Source organism: Amblyomma maculatum, chromosome 7 (assembly GCF_055883805.1).
Source record: "Amblyomma maculatum isolate TAMU_Amacu chromosome 7, ASM5588380v1, whole genome shotgun sequence".
NCBI classification, from domain to species: domain Eukaryota; kingdom Metazoa; phylum Arthropoda; class Arachnida; order Ixodida; family Ixodidae; genus Amblyomma; species Amblyomma maculatum.
The window spans coordinates 127,279,966-127,301,768 of NC_139350.1; the positions used below are offsets into that span (position 1 = coordinate 127,279,966).

At 45.0% G+C, this 21,803-nt stretch overlaps 1 long non-coding RNA gene across 1 annotated transcript; it reads left to right on the forward strand.

Annotated features, from left to right (window-relative positions):
- The first annotated feature begins 640 nt into the window (after positions 1–640).
- On the forward strand, positions 641–18,685 carry LOC146184691 (uncharacterized). The gene is made up of 2 exons (XR_014708584.1): positions 641–758; positions 18,353–18,685. It is a non-coding gene; the product is annotated as an uncharacterized LOC146184691 (long non-coding RNA).
- The last annotated feature ends 3,118 nt before the right edge of the window (positions 18,686–21,803 follow it).

Sequence of the window (21,803 nt, forward strand, 5' to 3'; positions counted from 1 at the left end):
GTGGTTTCCTGGTTCCGGTCGCGCCGATCGCGGAGGCCAAGAATTACGCACACGCTGCTGGGGCTGGTGTTTCATTTTCAACCAAGGCAGGGGTGCACATGCACAGAGCGGCCTTGTGAAAAAGGCAGATAGTGATGCCACACATGCTGGCCAATGTGTATTGCAACCAGTATCCCGTAGTATCAACCAACCTACCAAAAAGATGCAAAATTGTAGTTTTTTGCAATTTCAGATGAGAAATAAACCAGAAAAACTTGTGAGAGCATCGAGTACACTGGTCGCTCGTAGGGTACTGGACAATTCTACTTTAGTATGTAATCCGCTGGCATGCAGTAAACATTTTATTTTTTGCCTTTGAGCATGTAAAGTGATTACAGCAGTGGGAAAGCATTTAATGTTTTGAATCTGGCAGGGTTTTGTAGGTTAACAGTGTCATGTACAAGATGGTTCTATCACTTGATAGCTCATATGGCAGAGCTGATGAATTGAACGCACATATTTGTCCATATGGATGCTGCAAAACCTAAATTAATTTAGGCAGTATGTATGGGATGTACAGAATGGCCGGGCAAAGTGACATTGTAGATGCTGCATGGGAGTGCCTGATAAAGCCTGAACTCTGCTTGCAGCCTGCCCATGTCAAAGCGTCACATGAGAGAAGGGGGTGTCGGCTCCTCCAGGTGTGCCAGATGACAGAGGCAAGGTGCCACCTGTTTGGTCCACTCCACTTGACAGCACCATGATAGGACAACTGGCAAGTACGTGTGGTGAAATTTGAGCTAGGCACCTTTGTTAACTTGTGCAGTGCCAGTGACTGTCATGAGTTTTGCGAAAGGTGCTGATTGTCTGTAGAACAACGCTATAAAGTTATGCATGTGACTTATGCATCACTTTGAGCCTAGCCATACTAATACGTGGCAAAGATTTTTCCCATATCTTGAAATGATGCTCCTGTGTCAGCTGCAGTCCCCTTACCACCGTCAACCTCCTAACCTCTTCTGCCCACCACACCCCCCGACTAGCCCCACTACACTTGCCTTTTTTTGGAATCCATCGTGTTACGCTTAGCAAACCATTAGTTACCTTACTTTTGCATTACGTGACCTGACCATGCCCATGTCTGCTTGATTTTGACCAGGTTGTCACTAACTCGCATTTGTTCCCTGACCAACTCTGGATACTTCCTATCTCTTAGGACTGCATCTGTCATCATTAGGGGTGTGCAAATATTTGAAATTTTGAATACAAATTGACTATCTTTGTTAATCAGTTCATAATCGTATTAAAAAATATGGTACATTTGAATCTCTGTGTAACGAACCATGATGTAGCGAATTCCTCGATAATACGAAGTTTTTCAATTTCCTAAAGCCGCCCCCATTGATGTGCGTGTATTTGAAAACTCCATGTCTGGTTTGGTTTGATGTGTTTAACGTCCAAAAGTGACTAAGGCTATGAGAGACGCTGTAGCAGAGGGTTCCGGAAATTTTGACCACCTGGGGTTCTTAACCTGCACTAACATCGCACAGCACATTGCGCCTAAGTTTTTGCTTCCATCGAAAAGTGGCTGCCAAGGCTGTATTTCGATCCCGCATCCTTGGGCTCAGTAGTTGAGCGCCTTGGCAGGGTGAAAACTTCATGTAACGAACATGTTGTGGCAGTTGACCTTGATATAACGAACTCGCAGCACCTACTGATGAAGTGCGACAGACTCCCAGAAGAAGATGGCGCTTAGGGGGTTGAGATCGGTGCTGTCATCAATGTTAGTGGTGTGGATAGCTATCGAACTATGGATCTTCCCCGTAACAATATATATATAGAGCCCTGCTTGAACCAAGACATACGAATTCACCTGATTGCTAAGAGTATGAATTGGGTCTGACTTGTGATCCAAGCATCTCAGGGAAGCTGCTTGAGTTGGTAGCTCCTGCCAGTTGTATTCATTCATTCAGTGCCTGGCCATGTCACCTGCCAGTGGCATGTTCATGATTTTTTGTTTGTAGTGGTGGCACCTTTGACAAATTTACTGGAGGTTGGTTTGGTTGGTTTAAGGGGTTTAAAGCACAACTCCGGTGATTTTTCAACTGTATTTAGTTAGTGATTGATTTGTATTGCTCATCACAGTACGTGATTTCATTTTTTACAATGCACAAGCAATAATTTTACATAAGCAAAAATCTTGAATCAAAATTGAATCGCTCGCACAAGGCTCAGGGAGCACTGCTTTGCGTGACTTCACATGATGATGACACCACACGCACCCACTGCCATTCTGCTGAGGTGTGTGAACGTCAATTGCTCTCACGTACGGCACCGTGTGAAATGCACTATTTGATGTCAGTGAGTCGTCCACGATGTCACCGGCCAGTGACAACCAGGACTCGTCCTTCTGTTGCAATTAAAAAAAGAACATAAGGAGTACTTGGCATGCATACAACCAATGAGGGAAGAATGTGTGAGCGATCATGATTGCTGCCACATATGAAGCAATAAATGCCTGCAATTGTTAAGCCATTTATGCATTCACAAACTCTGATGCAAGTGGCTAGCATATATGAGGGTAGAGATCATTACGTAATGATCAGAATTTGGGCTAGTAGTACTACTAGTACAAATACGATTGTTTCCTCAATACCAAACCAAAATCTGCCTCGCTGCGAGTGTGATTATGGTCCCACACCAGCAATACCTCTGCCACATGGAAAATTAAATGCCAATCCCACTGAGCGGCATTTGTTCAGTTAATGTCCTTTTTTTCTACCTGTTGCTACATGGCCAGAATTAATACTTTTCACAAATAATGGCAGTTGTGATGGATAAAATTTGGATCATACTCAAATATTTTGCAAAAATGATTGCGCTGTAAATGAAAGCAGCTTTCGAATTCATATTTATGTCTTGCATGCCTTTTAACCAACCTGTTTATCACTACTGTCCAATATGAATTTCAGCTGCAGTTTTTGCATTTGTTTGCAGAAGGGTATAGAAAGTGAGCCTCCGAGCCTGGTTACAAAATTTTGAAGTGCACAGACTGGCCTTTTTTCAAGGGCAACACGTATAGGCATTCTCAGTGTGCCACCCACGGATGCAACCTTTGATTATGCACCCAACCGTACAGCATGCCCTGTCTCGTCCTCGTGGGATCGTTTTGCTCGGCATAATATATATGTGTGTGTGCGTGTTGAGCGGTAAATCAAAAAACGATCGACCCTAGCCGCATCAAGAAAGTATACAAATTCGCAACGCTTGCCACTTCGAATGCAGCGAGCTTACCACAACAGTGCTATCCGCGAGAGCAACGAATGGTGACGCTCTAGCCTTCTGCTGTGCCCTAGTCATCGCCAGGCCTAACCGAAGCCACAGCGAATGTCGCTTTGGAAATGATCAGCATTATAATAATTGCTATATTCATAGAACAGCCTTACTGTCAACTCAGTTGTCTTACAGTATAAGAAAGATGTAATTTCAGCGGCGCATTGGTGCTAGGGTATGAGATCACATGAGCTGAACCGCATATCAGCAGCTGGGGGTTGAGAGCAGACTTGCTTATATCTCATTTATAACCAGAACCGTATTGCAGATCAGCGATCCTCAATAAGGATTATTTTTTGATATTCATTTATTCAAGCGCATATTTGTTTTAGAGATCAGCAGATTTTAGCATGCTTTTTTCTGACGGTGGTTCTCAAAGAATCCACCGTGCTGGCACTGACAGACTGCAGCCGGTGGTTTAGCTTGTGCCTTGTGCGGAAAATGTCGACACAGCTGATTTCAACCATCACCTGGCACTCGCGAGGCTAAACTCCTTGATTAGAAGCACCCTGTGTTGGTAGTAATCCCACGTGAACTGTTCAGGGCTCGCACGACGCATTCTTAGATGCAGAGGGGGCACCGGTTCGCAGATTTCAATTTATCGCAAAGCTCGTCATCCTTGGGAAATTAGTCGTATATCACTGTGTTGCTTTTTGTTGAATAACTCGGGGAGCCAAAAACATAACACTAGCTACCACTCATTGCTGCAAGGAATGTATAAAGTGTGAACTGAAACTACAATGCTGTGATTCCACGATTGATGCTATTTGCAAGCAAGCTGTTGACTGGTCTTCGTTGTGCCAGGCTGTTTCTGAGTAACACCGCCGTCGCCCTGTCCCATGCCAATAACACCGCTTAAGATCGTATAGGCAACCCCACACCAAACAAGCTGTGCCCAGTAGGGCATTGTCGCTGTCTTCTGCTCGACACTCCTTTACGACTGTGATGTCATCAAGCGCAGTGTTTGCCATAAATCTTTCCTTTTTGGTGGCATAAGTCACGAGTCCCACAGCACTATCTTTAATACTGTCGAACCCGGATAATTCGAGTTTTGATTATAGCGAACTCGCGGAATATCTCCTTGAAAATTCCATGTAAACGCATGGGAAAGCTGCATCCTACAGTCGAGCCCACTTATAACGAACCTGAGCATCACGCGGCGTCCGTTCGTTATATCCCGAAGTTCGTAGTAACTGGACCACAAACTAAAAAAGAGAAAAAAGAAAAGTTGGCGGTCAAAACACGAAATTTATTTCTTAGCAAAAAAGTCTGATGCTCGTCTGTTTCTGCAGTGCAGATGCGATGAGGGCGATCTCCAGTTTATTTAAAGCACTAGCGTGCTCTTCACCGAGTCCCTTGGCATAGACAAGTTGTCTGAGGCCCTCTATATAGCCCATTGCTACAGATGTGCTTACGGGTGCTGGCTCAGACGTTTCATCTTCATTTGATTCTTCCGCGTCGCTCTCGGCCCGCACTTCAGAAACGATGCTTTCGTCCGTGCACGGTTCCGCAATATCCGCGTCTTCATCCGCAGAAATAAAATCCTGCCAACCAATGCCAGGGCCTCCCATGTCGGAGTCGACGACGCGCTGCCACAAATTGCCGCCGGAATCATCATCATCGGAGGCATCAGGCCCGACGTCCGGTACTACGTCGACAAAGCCGGCCTTGCGGACACAGTTTCGCACGCAAGCGGTCGTCACCTCCGCCCAGGCTGCCTTCACCATCTCAAGGGCTGAATACAATGAAACTCGGAGCGGCAAGTTAGCGGCCGGACGGTCAACGGCGATGAGCAAGCGCTGCACAATGCGGCGCCTATACGATGCCTTAAAGGAGCGTATAATGTCCAAATCAAGAGGCTGCACTTTAGAAGTGGTATTGGGCGGCAGGAAAAGTACAGTCACTGCCGTCAGAGACGTTTGCACGTGGTGCGCTGAGCAATTGTCGAGCAACAGCAGCACGCGCCTGCTTTGCCTCTGCATGTCGCGGTCAAACTCGCCCAGCCGCTCTGCGAATAAATCCCGTGTCATCCAGGACTTAGTATTGTGCCTGTAGCGCACGGGTACATGGTTCCGAAAGCAACGTGGCTTCTTGGATTTTCCGATTACAAACGACATGCGCCGGTCGCTGCCATTCATATTAGTGCACAGAAGAACTGTAACGCGCACTTTACTCTGTTTACCGCCAGCGCATGACTCCCCTTTCATGGAGTGCGTCTTGTCTGGAAGCATCTGATAAAATAATGCAGTTTCATCTGCGTTATACACATCCTGCTCCGCGTAGCTTGCAATAATGGCTCGGTTTGTTGCAAGCCAATTGGCAATGTCCTGGTCACTTACCGAATGCGCCTCACCGACAATCGATTTAAAAACAATCCCATGCCGCACTTTGAATCGATGTAGCCAGCCATTGCCTGGGCAGAAGTCGGGAAAATCTAGTAGGAATGCGAAGTCTTTGGCTTTGCCCAGCATCATTGGTCAACTTATCGGAATGTTGCAAGCCCGTGCGTCGACGAACCACTTCAGCATCACATCCTCTACGTCCGCATAGGTGGCCTTCCGCAGGCGCTTTCTGTCCGCTGTGTTAGCGTCGGAGCTGGCGATCTTTTCCTTATTCTTCAGAATTGTCGAGATGGTTGATTTCGACACGTTGTACTTCTTCACCAGTTCGCATTTTTAACACCTTGAGACAGTTCCGTCACAATTGCTCGCTTCGTCCAGCGCTTTTCGTTTCGTGACCGCTGGAGGCAGGCAATTCCCGTCCGCCATCCCAAATTATGCGACTCAGGCCCGACAGACGAAGCGCTCACACCACACACACGAAAATGACAACAAAGCGCTGCAACTGACGGAGCACGTGCGCACGTGCGACAATCACGCGAGGCAAGCGAGGAAGTGCCTAAGGAATGGAACGGAACGGACACACAGCGGGGCATGGTATGCAGCGGGGAGACCAATGAGAGGCATCCCTGAGCGTCAGTGCTGCCACCTGTTGGCTCCTACTGTAGTTGCTTTCAACCGCCCATGGCCTCCGAGATTACCTCCGCAAATCTCGGAGGCCACGAACCGTCACCGTCGTACTGAATGCAGCTGCGTATTCAGTCCGCCCGTGCAAACAGTACAACCGCTAGCGTATGTAGAGGCCTGCCTCCTGGCGCCCCGCGCCTCTGGCACGGCCGCTCAATGGAACAGCCAGGAAACGAAACGACGAAACTTCGAAGACTTAGCCGGCGGCCGGCGCCGTGGGGACAGGCGAAGACGAGGGAATGGCGAGAGGAGAGGGGAGCAGAGTTGCGAGGAGGGGCGGCGAGAGGAGAGGGGAGCGGAGTTGCGAGGAGGGGCGGCAGCGTGGCCTTGGAGGCCACACCACGCGCCGACACTCGTAGGCAGCACGCGTCGGCGAGCAAAGGGTAGCTCGCTTGCGAGGAGGATTGCAAAAACAGACCAAAAGGGATGGGAGCCCATCGTTATCTCGTATCTGCGCGCCGGGTTTACGCCGTCCGTTCGCTGTAACCAATCGGCAGCGCTCATGGACGTTCGTTATACATGCGATCTTGTGCCATTGAAGTAATTTATATTTTGGCGGTCGCTCCGGTCTCGTTCGTTATAAGCGAAAGTTCATCTTAAGTGGGGCCATTATAAGTGGGCTCGACTGTATATCGAAATCAAATTCTCCGGTCGTTCGATATATCAAACTCCCCACCACGCATTGGACAGTTCGCCTTCCCCAAAGATGATCGCATTATCCTCGGCCATTTGCCGTGTGACGTTTTCAAGCCACGCATGGAAGGAATGAGAGGGCACAGTTCGGTGACGGCTGGTCAAGGGCAGCGCCGCGCCTTTCCTCAAAGGCGTGCGCAGCTGTGGCGATCGTTTACGGTGTGTCTGCATGTGACGTTTGCAAGCCATATGCGTGAAGGAACGAGAGGGAACCAATGTAGCCATGGTGTTCAGGAGAGGGGAAAAACGCGATAGAGCGAAGTGCAAGGGTGTGCCCACTCTTTTGCAGAGCTTTATTTTTTCTCTTCCCCTCTCATTTCCAGTCTTCGTTTCGCAGCAGCACGCATTACGCATGCGCGGACAGGCCAGTTCGGTCTGTGGTAGACGTTTTCTCCAGTGCGTGTTGTAAGCACACTGCGCGCGGCGGCTGACGTGTGATGCGCGTCTCGCATCGTCGTGCCAAACCTGCGTAGCAATTAAGAAGGGTAGTTTTATTTTTTTTTTTTGCGGGAGTCTTTTTTTTTTTTTTTTTTGCTGTCGTGCTTAACGTGTGGTGTGGCGTATGCTATGGCGGCTGCGAACGTTAAGAGGCAGCAGATTTTTTTTTCGTGAGAGTCGTTTATTCCTGCATTTATGAATTAATGAATTTATTTATTGTACATATTTTCAAGGCTGGTAGGCACAACAGAAAGGAGTGGTACAGTACATTATTTGCAGAATGAGAAAAAAAATCAACAAAAGCACGCGGTCAGCTGCAATCTTGACACCGGCTTTTAGCATCACGGGCACACAGTCAAGTTTGCTCCCCGCCATCGCGGGATCTGTCAAAAGTATAGTAAAAAGATAAACACGCTGTGACGTTATCGCTGCACAGCATATTGGTGCGCTGTCAATAAATAAGCTGTGGATATACAACGCCCGAAACGGGGACACGCCACTGAATGCTTTTTTTTTTCTTCAAATTCTCGGGGGGCAAAAGTGGGGTGTGGGTTCATTATGTGAGTGGGTTGATTACGCGACAAATGCAGTGTCATTTTTCACGATCTCAAGTGGCTTATCAAGCCGATTTCTGTATATCGAATTATCGATATATCGAACTATTTCGCGAACCTCTTCGATTTCGATATATCTGGGTTCGACTTTGCGGGAAAACTAAAGCTTCCTCAGCTGTGCTTCGCTATGTTCAGATTTCTGTCCGCACACCATGTCCGCAGACCGCATCCACACAATCGTATCCGTAGTAGTTGTGAGTAATTGAGAAGTGGCAGAGGTTAACACTTTCCTGTCCGCGGGAGAAGTAGGGGTTTTGAGGGGTGTCATAAATTTTTCTTTTTTTACAAAATCTTGCTTAGTACAGGAGTGAATGGCAGCAAATTGTAGAGGACAAAATTCTCTTCACAGTTGTATTAGTCACAATTGACATCTTTATTGCATAGCTGAGGAAAAAATATTATTGGGAAAAAATTGCTGTAAAATAAAAAAATTCATAAAAATAGCAAAATTTCTTCACACACACAAAATAAATTTGAGATTTACGTTTTTTAGAACAGAGACAGGTAACAATGCTGCAAATTCTAGCTTTCTAAGTACAGTATTACTCAAGTTAGGAAAGAAAACATTAGACCATATTACTATCGTGCCACCACGCGAAACAGTTCTTTGTGGCCGTGAAACAGAGGTTTGCTGCACATGTCTCACAGAAAACATTTATTTTTTGTTCTACCTTGCTTTCTTCGTAGCACAATTTGCAGTTCTTGTACTCCATTTTTTAGGGGCTTGTGCTGCAGCCCATCATGAGACGGAAACGGAAGGCGAACATTGGGGTTTCCAGGTTGTGGCTCACCAAATCCAAGCAGTTGCTCGGCCAATTTTTTTTTTCATCTCTTCTGGAGTGACATCTTGCCAAGATCCGTCTTTTTCGTCATAGGAAGGTTTCCCCAAAATATGCATCCACGCATATTTGTTCGTGTTCTCGCATATCTCCTTGATGATCTCCGTGGTGAAAAATAGCAGAAAGAAATAAATAGCTCTGGAGTAACGCCGTGTGGTGCTGCGGCGCGTAATGCCGAACTCGAACCCTGGCTCTCTCCTAGGAGAAAACAGGACTCTCTGCGCTGCCGGCGGCAAGTAGTCCTGCCCTAATGACGTTGACATCCTGCAGATAACAGTTGTGACCTTCAGAACACTGATTTCTACCCATCAGCGTGCAGCAAAAGCAGAACTTTTCGAAAGAGAAAAGCGCACTGGGGCATGGTCGTTGACGTTCCTGGTCGGTTTGATGTAGTTTCGCTGTTGGTGCTGAAGTCTGAAGAGCTGAATTCGTCTTCCAAGTCATCACTGTTGCTATTAGCATCCACAGATGAGCACTCAGATGTGTCAGTATCCGTGGAAACGGGCCGCTTCCGAGCAGCAGCAGCACGCGATGTCGGCGTCATTTTGCAAGCAAGGAGCACCTGTTACGTCACTCCTAAACTATAAAAAAAAAGGGCGTGACATGGTGGAAAAAAATAAAACCGAAAGCGAAATTGAATAACGGGTTGTTCTATTACCCACTGGATGCCGCCACTTGTCAAGGAGCACTTCGAAAACGGGAAAGTTCGAATTGTGAAACTATAGATGAGAGTAGGCGCAGACAGGGAAGAGTTGATGAGTGATGTCAATCATAGAGGGCGATGTAATGTGTTAAAAAAAATAATTAGGCTAATAAGTTCGTTAGGTAATTAATTAGAGGCAAAAAATGTAAAATTAAAGGTGAAAATGGTCTCATTAGCCAATGGCTTGGTGCCACATTTGAATGTATCAAATGCTAAAACAGTTAATTAAGTCAGTCAATTATTTTGACATCAGGATGTATCAAATACTAAGCAGTTAATTAAAACAGTTAATGAAGGTGACGTCAAGAGTGTGACGTCACGCAACCTGAAGTCAAGCCAAAAAAGGCATAGGAAGTGATTGGTGCGCAGTTTGTGCCAGACTAAAATTGGTAAACAAGAAGCTGAAAGGTAAGAACGTCAGTATCTTGGAAGATTTTTCAGAGGCTATACATCGCGAAAGAAAATCCCTGTGGGATTTCTCGAAGTTGCATAATAGCGAAAACACCCGCGGGAAGCTAAAGCATGATTTGCTGCACCTAAATATGTACGTTGAAGGATTAGGCCAAGTTGTTCAGTGTGCATGATACAAGGAGGTATCAGTATCTAACATATCCTTTTTGATTGTTAACTGCTGAAGCATCAGAAATAAAGCTGACAGCTTCGTAAACCTATTGCGCCTGGCAGAGACCTCTGTGGTTCTGGGTACAGAATCGTGGCTGGATCCTGATATCGGTGATAACGAAGTTTTTCCAGATAACTACATGGACTACACAAAAAACAGGAATCGCCGTGGGGGTGGCGTTTTTATATTAGTTCATCACAGTGTATCTTGCTCCAGTCTTGATATCCCAGTTGGTCCATGCAAAGCTGTGTGGTGCAGAATTAGATTGTAAAATGGGACACCAGGTAGCTCGGTCGCCATATTGACGGAATTATATAAAACAATTGAAACAATCCGAACTGAATGCCATGTCATAGGAGGAGATATCAACTTGCCAAAACTTTGTTTTAATTAATCAGGTATGTGCAGTGCCGTCTCTGGCACTGGACAAGAATTTGCATGCATTATGCGCGATTTTTCATTGACCCAAATGATGACACAGGCAACAAGGATAACCAGCATACTAGATTTAGTGCTGACAAATCGTCCAGCAGCGGTTGTATCCACTTTGGTCGTGCCAGGAATCGGTGATCACGAAGCAGTTCTGTGCCAAATGCAGGTGTCCTACGAAAAGGTGCAATTGAGCTCGGAAAGAAAAATTTATAATTACACGAGAGCTAATACTACAGAAATAAATCTAGCTCTAGCAGCTTCCGCTTTGAAGATGTTGTCAGAAACGAGCAGTGTTAATGGACTATGGCTTCTGTTCAAAAACAAAATGTTAGAATTGCAGGTTAAGTTTGTCCCATCATGGGTGCAGTCACTGAGGCACTGCAAGAATAAGTTGTGGTTCAATGCAAATCTACGACATCTTCATAACAAATGGCAAAGAGCGTTCAAGTTTTAAAAGAAATCCAAACTCTTTAACAAAGGCAAATTTGGAGGCTGCTAACAACGACCTTCAGGTGGCCTTTGAGCATGCTGAAAAGAACTTCCTTGACTCGCCTTGACTCGCCTTGACTCCTTGTCATCAAGGTTCAAAAAGAACCAAAAGGAATTTTGACGATAGGTTAAACGTAGTGGTAAAGATAATGTAGGCATTCCATCTCTCATGCATAATGGCCACCTGATCGATGAAAGTCTTGAAAAATCAAACACACTTAACAATTTGTTTGGTTCGGTATTTTTGCCCAGCATACCTCGCGACATTCCTTTTCAAACAGTTAAGCTTACTTCTATGGCAGACATATTAATAGATGAAACGGAAATTACCGCACTTCTTCAGCGTTTAGACATGTCTAAAGCTGGAGGCCCTGATGGTCCAATGGTCTCTTTAAGATATGTGCCCAATATGCATCTCCATTTTTAACTCTTATTCAGAAAATCTTTACTTACCAGTTCCCTTCAGTGATTGGAAGGTTGCCTGCATAGTCCCGATTCATAAGACGGCCTCGGGAATTCGTTTCGAATTACAGTCCTATTTCTTTAATAAGCAATGCCTGTAAAATTCTGGAGCACATCTTATACTCAAACATCATGAATCATCGCAGTCCCGTAATAAACCCAAACCAGCATGGCTTCCGGCAAGGCTCATCTTGCATTACTCAATCGACAGAGTTTGTCCACGAGGTATGTGAAGCATTGGACCATTGCAACGTTATTGTGTCTTCATTGATTTCAAAAAGGCTTTTGATGTCGTAGATCATGATTTGTTAGTCCACAAGCTGTGTTGTTTAAATACTACTAATGGGAAAGTTATTTAGTGGATAAAGGAATATTTAAGTTTAAGGTCTCAGTACATAACCATAAATGGAGCCAATTCTAATGTAACTTCTGTAACGCCTGGCATCCCACAAGGGTCAGTTTTGGAACCTCTGCTTTGTCTTGTGTTTATTAATGATATATCGGTGAATTTTAATTCCTGCATGCAAATGTTTGCCGACGACTGTGTGATGTATAGACCAACACGGTGTTTACAAACAAAGGGAGTGCTCGCGGCACCGCAGCCTTATGGGGGTGAAAAATAGGGTTAGCGTCCAAAGGAATACATGGAAATGAAATATTCCAAAGCAGTTTTCTCATTTTAGGGGGCACCAGTGATGTCATTATTCGGTACAAAGCAACTATGAACATCCTAGAACAGATCGTCAAAATATGAAATCCCATTACCGAGGCGAAGTACTTTTAAAATACCGCGAAACATGTTGAGGCGCGAGTTGGGAGGGCGACGCTTAGAAATACATGTAAACAAAACTTATCAGAACATTTTTCTCATTTCGCAGAGCATCAGAAGTGGTGGCCGGCCGTTAAACGTTGACCAGCGCTTTGAAAAAGTGTGTGATAAAGTATGGTGCTTCATTACGGAGGCAGTCTACTTTTAAAACTCCCCGAATAACCTGTGTTATGAATCCAGACACCGCCAAAAGGCAAGCTGGGTGTAGTGAATTGTGCAGTTTTGCTTACAGTCTGTTATGCTGCCACATAGGGTAAATAAGCTAGATAATACTGTCGCTCCAGTGATACGTGCTAGACAGAATTACATTTGAAAAGCAGTTGTCAAACGCCATACGACAATATGAACCGAACGAGATTCGCGCATTGCAGCAGACGACAACGTAGCTGGCGATACTCACAGCGGCCGCCTCCAGCTCTGGAGCGTCTGCTAGTGACAGCGCAGGTGATGCATGGTCGTCTGCAACTGTGCGCGGTCAGTTTATCGTGCTGTGAGCAGTCCCGCAAGTCGTCAGACTTGCATTACTTGCAAGAGAATGTAGTGTGTCATGCAACATGACATCGGGGCATCGTACAAGATGTTCACCAAAAAATGAGAAGGGTTCAACGCTGCTGAACCGAGCAAAATGTTGCGGTAAGTTGTGTCTACATGTATTTCTATGGGTCGCCCTCTTAACTCGCACCCCGATACGTTTCGCTGTTTTAAAAATGCTTCGCCTCGGTAATGAGATTTCACACTTCCGCGATCTATTTCAGGGTGTTCATGGTTGCTCTGTACCGAATAACGACATCACAGATGACCTGTGAAATTAGAAAACTGCTTTGGAATATTTTGCTTCCATGTATTCCTATGGGCGCTAAGCTTATTTTTCACTCCCAGTTGGACCACGCTGGTGATAGAAGTGCCACCACATCGTGCTTACGTCACAGATTGGTGTTGGTCTATAGAGAAGTGAAAAATGACTCTCATGCTTTACAGGAAGATCTGGATAGAGTGCACCAGTGATGCGAACAGTGGCACATGAACTTCAACTTGCAGAAGACAGTGCATATGGATTATACGAAGAAAAAAAAATGTACCTAATTATGTCTGCAATGTGAACGGGCACTTATTGCAAACTGTTATAGAATATAAATACTTAGGCTTGTATATTACTCCAACTCTGTGTTGGCATCGGCATGTTATGTTTCTGCGAAGGCTTGCAAAATGTTGGGTTTTCTGCGTCGTAACACAAGAAGGTTTCCGCAAGATTCTAGAGATCTACTTTTTAAAACTTATATTAGGTCCATGCTGGAATATGCATGTACTGTATATGATTTGCTGACAAATGTTGATAAGCTCAAATTAGAGTTCAGAACTTGGCTGCCCGCTATAGTAAACAAACTAGCATGATCAGCTTAAAACAGAAATTACAATGGGAACTACTTGAAGTGAGAAGAAGAAAACTGAGGCTAAAATTATTTCACAATATATATCACTAAAAACTGCTATTCCCAGGGACAAGTACATTTTCTGCCCACACTATAGATCTGAAAGAATTGATCACGATTATAAAGTGCGTGAATTCTGAGCGACAACAGACTTGTTTAAATGGTCGTTTTTTCCACACACTGATCGAGAATGGAACGTCCTGTCTTTATGCTGCGTTCATATACAGTTGAACCCCTTTATAAGGGACATGCACTGGGGAGCACTTTTTGTCTCGTATATGAGAGGTCCCTTATAAGCAGGGTACCACGTTTACACTTTTTAACAAAACCTTATTTCGGTGCAGGCATCATGCGGCTAAAATACGCAAAAGAGAATGATACATCATGTCGCAAAAGCGTTATTATAGCTTTCATTTACATATTGCATTTGCTTGGTGGACCACCACACTGACTACACCTTGGAACTTTCTTACATTTATTTACTGCTGAAATAGTTGTAAATCATCTGCTTCATGGCTGCATTGATGTTGTTCAACACAGCCTCTCCAAGCTTGAAACTCAGGCCAAGAGCCTCATGGCCGATGTACAAACTATGTTTGCAGCGATTGCTAAGTGCGATCGTGATGTGACTTGGCACCGCAACTAGCGATTCGCAACTAAGTTATGTGTCTGGTAGCACTACAAGAATTCAAGTAAAAAAAAGCCACGAAATCGTAAAAATAATTAGCTTACCACCAAGGTTTTACAAGCAGCCAAAGCTATAAAACATCACCAGCAGCAATGTCCCTCAAGAAATTTATGCTTGTTTGACAAAGGGTAACAGTGGCTGCTGCGCGTACAAGAAGAGAGTGAGAAGTTTGGGCTTAAACTGAACATTAAAAAGACGAAGATCATGGCGTCTTGCCCTATCAAGTCCTGGAGCATCAATGGACAAGAAGTGGAAGCTGTGACAGATTTTCTGTTCTTGGGCGCCAAGATTACCTCGGAAGGAGACTGCAGCCATGAAATTAGGAGACGCCTGCTTCTGGGAAAGAGAGCCATGGTTAGCCTTGACCGCCTAGTAAAGAGCAGAGACATTAGTCTGCCAACCAAGATCCGTATAACCCGTGCTATGGTCTTTCCAGTTGTGATGTATGGATGCGAGAGTTGGACTGTGAAAAAGGCCGACCGCCGAAGAATTGACGCGTTTGAATTGTGGTGCTGGCGAAGACTCTTAAGAGTTCCTTGGACTGCCAGAAGATCAAATCAGTCGATATTGTCGACCATAAACCCTGACTGCTCATTGGAGGGTCAAATTCTAAATTTAACGCTCAGCTACTTTGGTCATCTGATGAGAAGAGAGGAGTCGCTGGAGAAAGATTTGATGTTGGGAAAGGTTGAGGGTCGCCGGAGAAGGGGTAGGCAGCGAACGCGATGGTTAGATGGCATTCTCGAGGCATTGCAGATGAAGCTATGTGATGTTAAGAAGATAGTGAGAGACCGGAAAGCGTGGCGTGACATGGTCCATAGGGTCACGAAGAGTCGGACACGACTGAACGCCTGAACTGAACTGAACAGTGGCTGCGAGTGTCGCAATTGAGATGAAAAATAAATGAAAAGCAAACGAGGCATTTGGAGTTGAAACTGGTTGAACAGCAAACCGAACAGTTTGTCCGTACCAGAGCAGAACCACTTGTGTTTTTATGTCATTTGTTTTGATCTTGGCTTAGCTATGTCTCGCTCTCTAGATACAATGACTTGTTTGTCATCGCCATCAGCTGAGCACTTTCTTTGCATTTACTAGATAGATTTGTCACTCATACTGAAATGCAACATATTAGACAATTTTCGCTATATTCTTCAGACTAGTGGACACAACACCTATGATAATTCGTGATAGGAAGCTCTACAAATTGGAGAACCCAACGCGCACTCCCAATGCTAGCATATGCAGTCGCACTTGTGCTCTTCGTGGCAAGCCTGAAGAGCTTCTTTATGGTGCATTCCCACTGCAGGGGCTTCTTTTAGTCATTTCATAGCTGACTGACCTGTTCTTTGTTTTCTGAAGTTATAATTAATAATAACGGCACAGGTGTGTCTCTCTTTTATTTTCACCGTAGCAGCTACTGAACCTGGTGATGGATGGTGCCGCATATATTGTTAAAATGTCTGTTAAAAGTGAGACTGAAAACCAAACTTTAAGGCTAATTTGTCCTTTATAGCCAGTTGTCTTCTACATCCAATGTCTGTTACAAAGGAGGTCCAATTAATGAAACTCATAGGGTGGCCAACCATTTGGGTGAATGGTGTCTCTTATAGCCAATTGTCTGTTACATCCATGTCTCTTATAACGGGGTTCAGCTGTATCTGACAAAGAAGTGTTTGCATCGTCTTTGTAACTTTTTTTTTATGCTTTATAGAACTGCGTTCATATATCTGACAATGAAGTGTTTGCATTGTGTCTATAACTGTTTTTTTTCTTATACTTTATAAAACTGTACCCCCCCCACTGTAATGCCACATGTGGTGGTGTGGATAAAAGAATAAATAAATAAATGTGACTTCAAGGATGCGACGCCACGCAAATGTAAGTAGAGCCGAAAAAGGGCATAGGAAGGGATTGGCCCGCAATTTGAAAGTACCAAAGACTAAAATGGGTAAACAAGAAGTGAATTAAGCAACTAGAAGCAACCAGTAGCAATCAGCAGCAGCATCCGTGCTTTCACATTACTCCAATGCAGATTCTGCAGTGCTCTAATTTTTTTGCATACGCAACCTGGGTGTTTAAAAGTACTCTTGATGCAAATTTTGTTGTAAATTGTGAGCATTGAAAAATCGCCGGAGTTGGCCTTTAGTGTCCTAAAGCAACCCAGGCTAAGAGAGATGGCATAATTTCAACCACTTGGGGTTCTTTAACGTGCGCTGACTTCACACAGCACACGGCCACCTTGCTTTTCGCCTCCATCGAAAAGTGGTTGTCATCGTGACCGTGATTTGATCCCGCATTGTTGGGCACAGTACCCTAGCGCCGTAACCACTCCACCACCATGGCATATAGTGGATTTACTTGAGAATGGGGGCCTTTTTACACTCTTCCATTATTGTGGTTAGAACTACCTTAGATTGCAGTTAAGCATGGGAAAAGGATTATTTTACTAAGGGGCACTTTAGAGTAGAACATATATACACATATTTAAGCTAGACTCTGTGTAAGTGTTCATAGATTGCAATGATGCATTTGATTTTTTCAAAACTGGTAGTTGCCCTGGCATTGCGTAGAGGGGGCACATGGTACAGATATTGAAGAATATGTACGTAGCAGCTGCATATTGGTCACACCTTGCTGCAACAGAAGAGATATCAGTCACGAAGGATGCAGGACAGAGAGATGTGACCATTTGTAATTTCTCAATACCAGCTGAGTGGTCTATGGTGTCTCTCCTTGCCACCCAGATGAGAGAAGACGCAGACTTTGTGAACTGGCTGTTGGCACTGAAAGTTGAGCAGGAAGGGCAGGAAAAGGCAGCCCCTGTGGTCTTTGGGGGAGAGCCCACCTCGCCCATTGGCAAGGTTGGTCAGCTGCTCCCAACAGGGTATGTGGGCACCCATTTGCTAGCTCCCAGGTTGTGCCATCTCACACGTGACATCAGGGGCAGAGTGGTGGGAGAGCTTGCTCTGATTTCCTCTGCTGTTTACTGTTTCCTGCTCATTGAAGCTTCCGTATTTGAAGCTACCACTTACCCTTCTATGATAGCATACCTGCTAATTGTTCTGATTTGCTCAGAAAACTTCCCGTTTCTGAAAAAATGACAGATCTGTTTTGCAGTGGCTTGATTTCTAATATGTCATGGCAAATTTGGTGGTGATGCGCAGCCAGTGCAGCCCAGTAGATATGGAAACTTCTGCATCAATCTAGGCTAAAGGGCAACCTCTCAATGCACTTGACATTGAAGGTTCTTTACTGTGGCTTTACCTAAATATCACGCTATCTGATCCTCCTGTGTCTTGCTGCATCATATGCCTCAGGTTACCAATCTGTGCTGTGCTCAACAATGGCGTGATAGCTCATTTTTTAGAACCACTATGGCTAACAGCTGTTGTTTACAAAATTTAGAGTAAAGGGGCTAGTAATGGTTCCACATTAAAAGCTAAAATGATATGGCAATCAGTTTGTGTTGGCTAATCACATTTTATGTTTGCTGTTGCTGCTTGTGTGTATGTTTAGGATGTTTAGATTAGGACTGAGTGTCGTTTAACCCCCCCCCCTCTTTTTGTTGGTGCAAATAAAAAAATCTTTCGATGTTTGATCTCGCCAGTGGCAGGTACCTCTGTGCCTTCCAGCTACCTTGGCACTTTAGCACTCATTTGCGGTCCGGTTTCTTAAGTAATTGTTTCCTCTGCTGTACCTCATGTGCACTCTACCCGATATGCATGTTGGACTGGCTACTGCGATGATGCTGACCAAGTACCTGCTTGTTGTGCAGGCTTTCTTGGGAATTATGTCTGTATCAACGAGTTCCAGCTTCGATGGCTTAGGTCACTAATCAGCATCGAAAGGAGCCAGCACGTGCGAACCATCGAACATTTTGCACTGCCAGCTCCTCGTGGGCTTGACCTGGCGACTCCTTTCAGTCAGCGCTGTGTGGTGCTGTGAACAACCACACCTATAAAAGAAACCGTCTGCTTCTTCAACTTCAGTGGGTACGGCGCACCGGGCACTGCAACGATGCTGACCAGGCACCTGTTCTTCATTGTGCAGGTTGGTCCTTATGTGACGTTTAGCCGTCCCCATAGTGACGATTGCTTTGTGGTCCTCTCGTGCCCACAGCAGTGCACCAGTCTTGCTTATGTTTACTGGTTTGTAAGCTACAGTAGAACCTCGGTGATCTGAATTTCATGGGGTCATGAAAAAAATTGTATTATCTGAACGTTCGTGTTATCACAACAAGCAGAAGCATGGGAAAAGCAGTCACACAGGTCTGTCTATGAACGAGACAGTTTATTGCAGTCACACAGTCGCAGCTCGCCACTCGCGGTGTGTACAGCATAAGAGATAACGATTTGTCAGCCACGTGGTGCTGCAGCTACTTGCGATGTGTACAGCGTGACTAGCGATTGCGAAGTCTACGATGTGCAGGCCATGGCGTCTTCCACGTGCAGCACCTGCTACTACTCAGTGCACAGTATCGCGAGTGATGGTTGCGACGCCGGCGATTTGTAGGCTGTACGCCGCTTCAAGCTTTTGTTGTCTGGAAAGCACGATAGACAACTGCAATTTTGACAATGTATTGCCTGACTGTTTCCGCTTACCTCTCGCAGTACCATAGCCTCCTTTATGCTCTCTGTGCCTGTCAACATGTCGCGCTAACAATACAGCGGCGCCATCGGGCAAAGTTGCGCGGCGCTGCCGCTCTCATTGCTGAGGGCGCCACTGACGTAGGTGTCGAGGCACATGGGTACAAACGTCAGCGCGAGGGTGGGAACGCTGTTATTTGCTCTCGGGGTAACTGTGCCTAAGCAAGAATTGTGCATATTGAGCAGATTTACTTGTAAGGCCGACATCTTCAAAGCATAACAAGTGATCATGATATACTTGTTAGGCAATGACACCAGCGCTGGGACATTTTATATGAGGCAGTTTTAAGAAATTGCGCATGGCTCGAGAACTGCATGACTGCTGTGCTTGCGCCAATGGTAATAGAAAAATTGCAATGCTAGTCAACACTGCGGTAAAACAAGATTTAAAAAGAAAGGCACCAGCATTTATTTACTCATTTCACAACAGCAATTGTGCTACAAGAGAACCAGAAGTGGTGTAATAATTGTTGTCACAAGTAAGGAAAAATGTTCACGGTGACTTTTGTCACTAATAGGGCACTTCAGAAGCCAGCTTGATTTGCAGATGATTGGAACAACTGCATCACAGTTTGCCATTCAGATCTGTAAGAAGAACAATTTCGGTATCAGCTGTTACTTTCAATGATTCAGCGCGTCTTACAAACATACTCTTTTTTAACTTGAAAAACAAGAAAGCGAAATATACGCTTTGCATCTTTCTGTTTCGCTGACTCTATTTGAAGTAATGGTCACATTAGGTAAAGCTTGTGTTATTATTTTGTGACATAATTGTGCAGTTAGCTAACAGTCAGGCTAACCAGGGAGGATGTTAGCACAGTAGATCAGAAAATACACGTGCATATTTAATATTTTTATTACCTTACTGACGCATAATAAACATGTTTTCTGGTGCTGTCATTATTTTTCACAGAGCTCAATACGTTGAGTACGAGTTTTGCGGTTTCCGATGCTAGGGAGGGACACAGCGATATATAGTTGGCAAGGGAAACTAATATGAGCTTTGCACGATTCGGTTTAACTCACTTTAAAGTAGTCATCTTCACAATGGGTAAAGCTTGTGTTTCTATTTTATCACAAAATTTTGAAATTGCGTATCTGTGAAAAAAAAAACTGCCTAGGAGCACGTCCAACACACTACGCAGGCGAGCTAGGCAGGGAAGCAGAGCATTTCAGTCCAGAAAGCACACGTGCATATCTGACATTACAATTGCAGTATTGACGCTTAATAAACACAGTTTTTGGGGCTGTCACTATTTTTCACAAGCCTCAAAGCAGGTGAACACTACACAGCGATTGCCGGAAGGATAAAGCAAAGCTGGCACTTACCAGTTGATGCAATGCTGTATTCCTGCAGCACCCCAAGGCTGATTAAAGTAGAAGCATGACCTTGCACACTGCTAAGCAGTCCACGAAACAGCGAGAGAGCGACAGCGCGTGGCTATCTGGACCACTTTGCAACACGGAGGATCCGGCACTCGCCTGGCGAGGGTGACCCTACGTTTCTGTCGCCATCTCTCGGCAGCCAGCGGCGTAACTTCTCAACAAAAGAGGAGCGGTGGCAATGGCCGCGGAGCGTGGAGTTGCCAGGCAGAGAGAGTATAAAGGAGGCTATGGCAGTACGTACAGCATGACAGGAGATAGCGACATGCGGGCCACGCGTTGCTGCAAACTGTTCGCGATGCGCACAGTCTGACTAACGATCACAGAGCCAATGACGTGTGGTATGTGCGCGCTCATAGTACGCTGTTGCGGACTGCTGCAGTTGCGACGTCGACTGTTTTGGGCCACGTGTCGTTGAAGGCTTTTTTGTGGAATGTAAGCGCGACAGGCGATAGGGACATCTGCGACGTGTGGGCCACGCGTCGCCACAAACTGCTCGAAATGCATACAGCACGGCTGGCAATCGCGGAACCACCAATGTGTGAACACTGCATAGTGCTGAAGTTTGCGGTCGCAGTTTGCACATTCACATCAACCGTAGTGTCATGGGAGAGTGTTCGGAACAACTGAAATTTTGTACAATGTACAAAACGCACTCCAGCCAGCGAATTTCGCGAATTCATATCCCAAAATTGTTATTAACCGGATTCATATCAACGAGATTTTACTGTACTTTCATGTAATGATGCAGAAACAAATCCAGTACAGATGCAAAAGGAATTGTATGAAGAAGTACCTGAAGGCCAAAACGCTACCTTGCTGATGTAAATAAAATGAAAACACAGCTATGCAGCCCAAGCATTGTGCTTGCCACCCTGCAAAGTACATTAGAAGATATTAATTCTAAACTACATCAGTCTTCCTCAACAGCGTTTCAAGTTGGGCAAGCAGAAATGATGCTGAAATATTTAGAACAAGTGATGTCTTTTCAAGTGAAGAAACTGACCAGATTAGAGGACCATAGCAGGGGTTTCAGTCTGATTAAATCAATATGATGAAATTAAGGAGTCAGCTGAAAAAACAAAAGCTGCTGTCAAAAAATAAGGTGCTCAATGAGGAATTTAAAGACAAGGTGTGTGTGACATGCAAGTCTATTGGCTGAATATATAGACAGGAAAAAAAAATTGACCAATAATC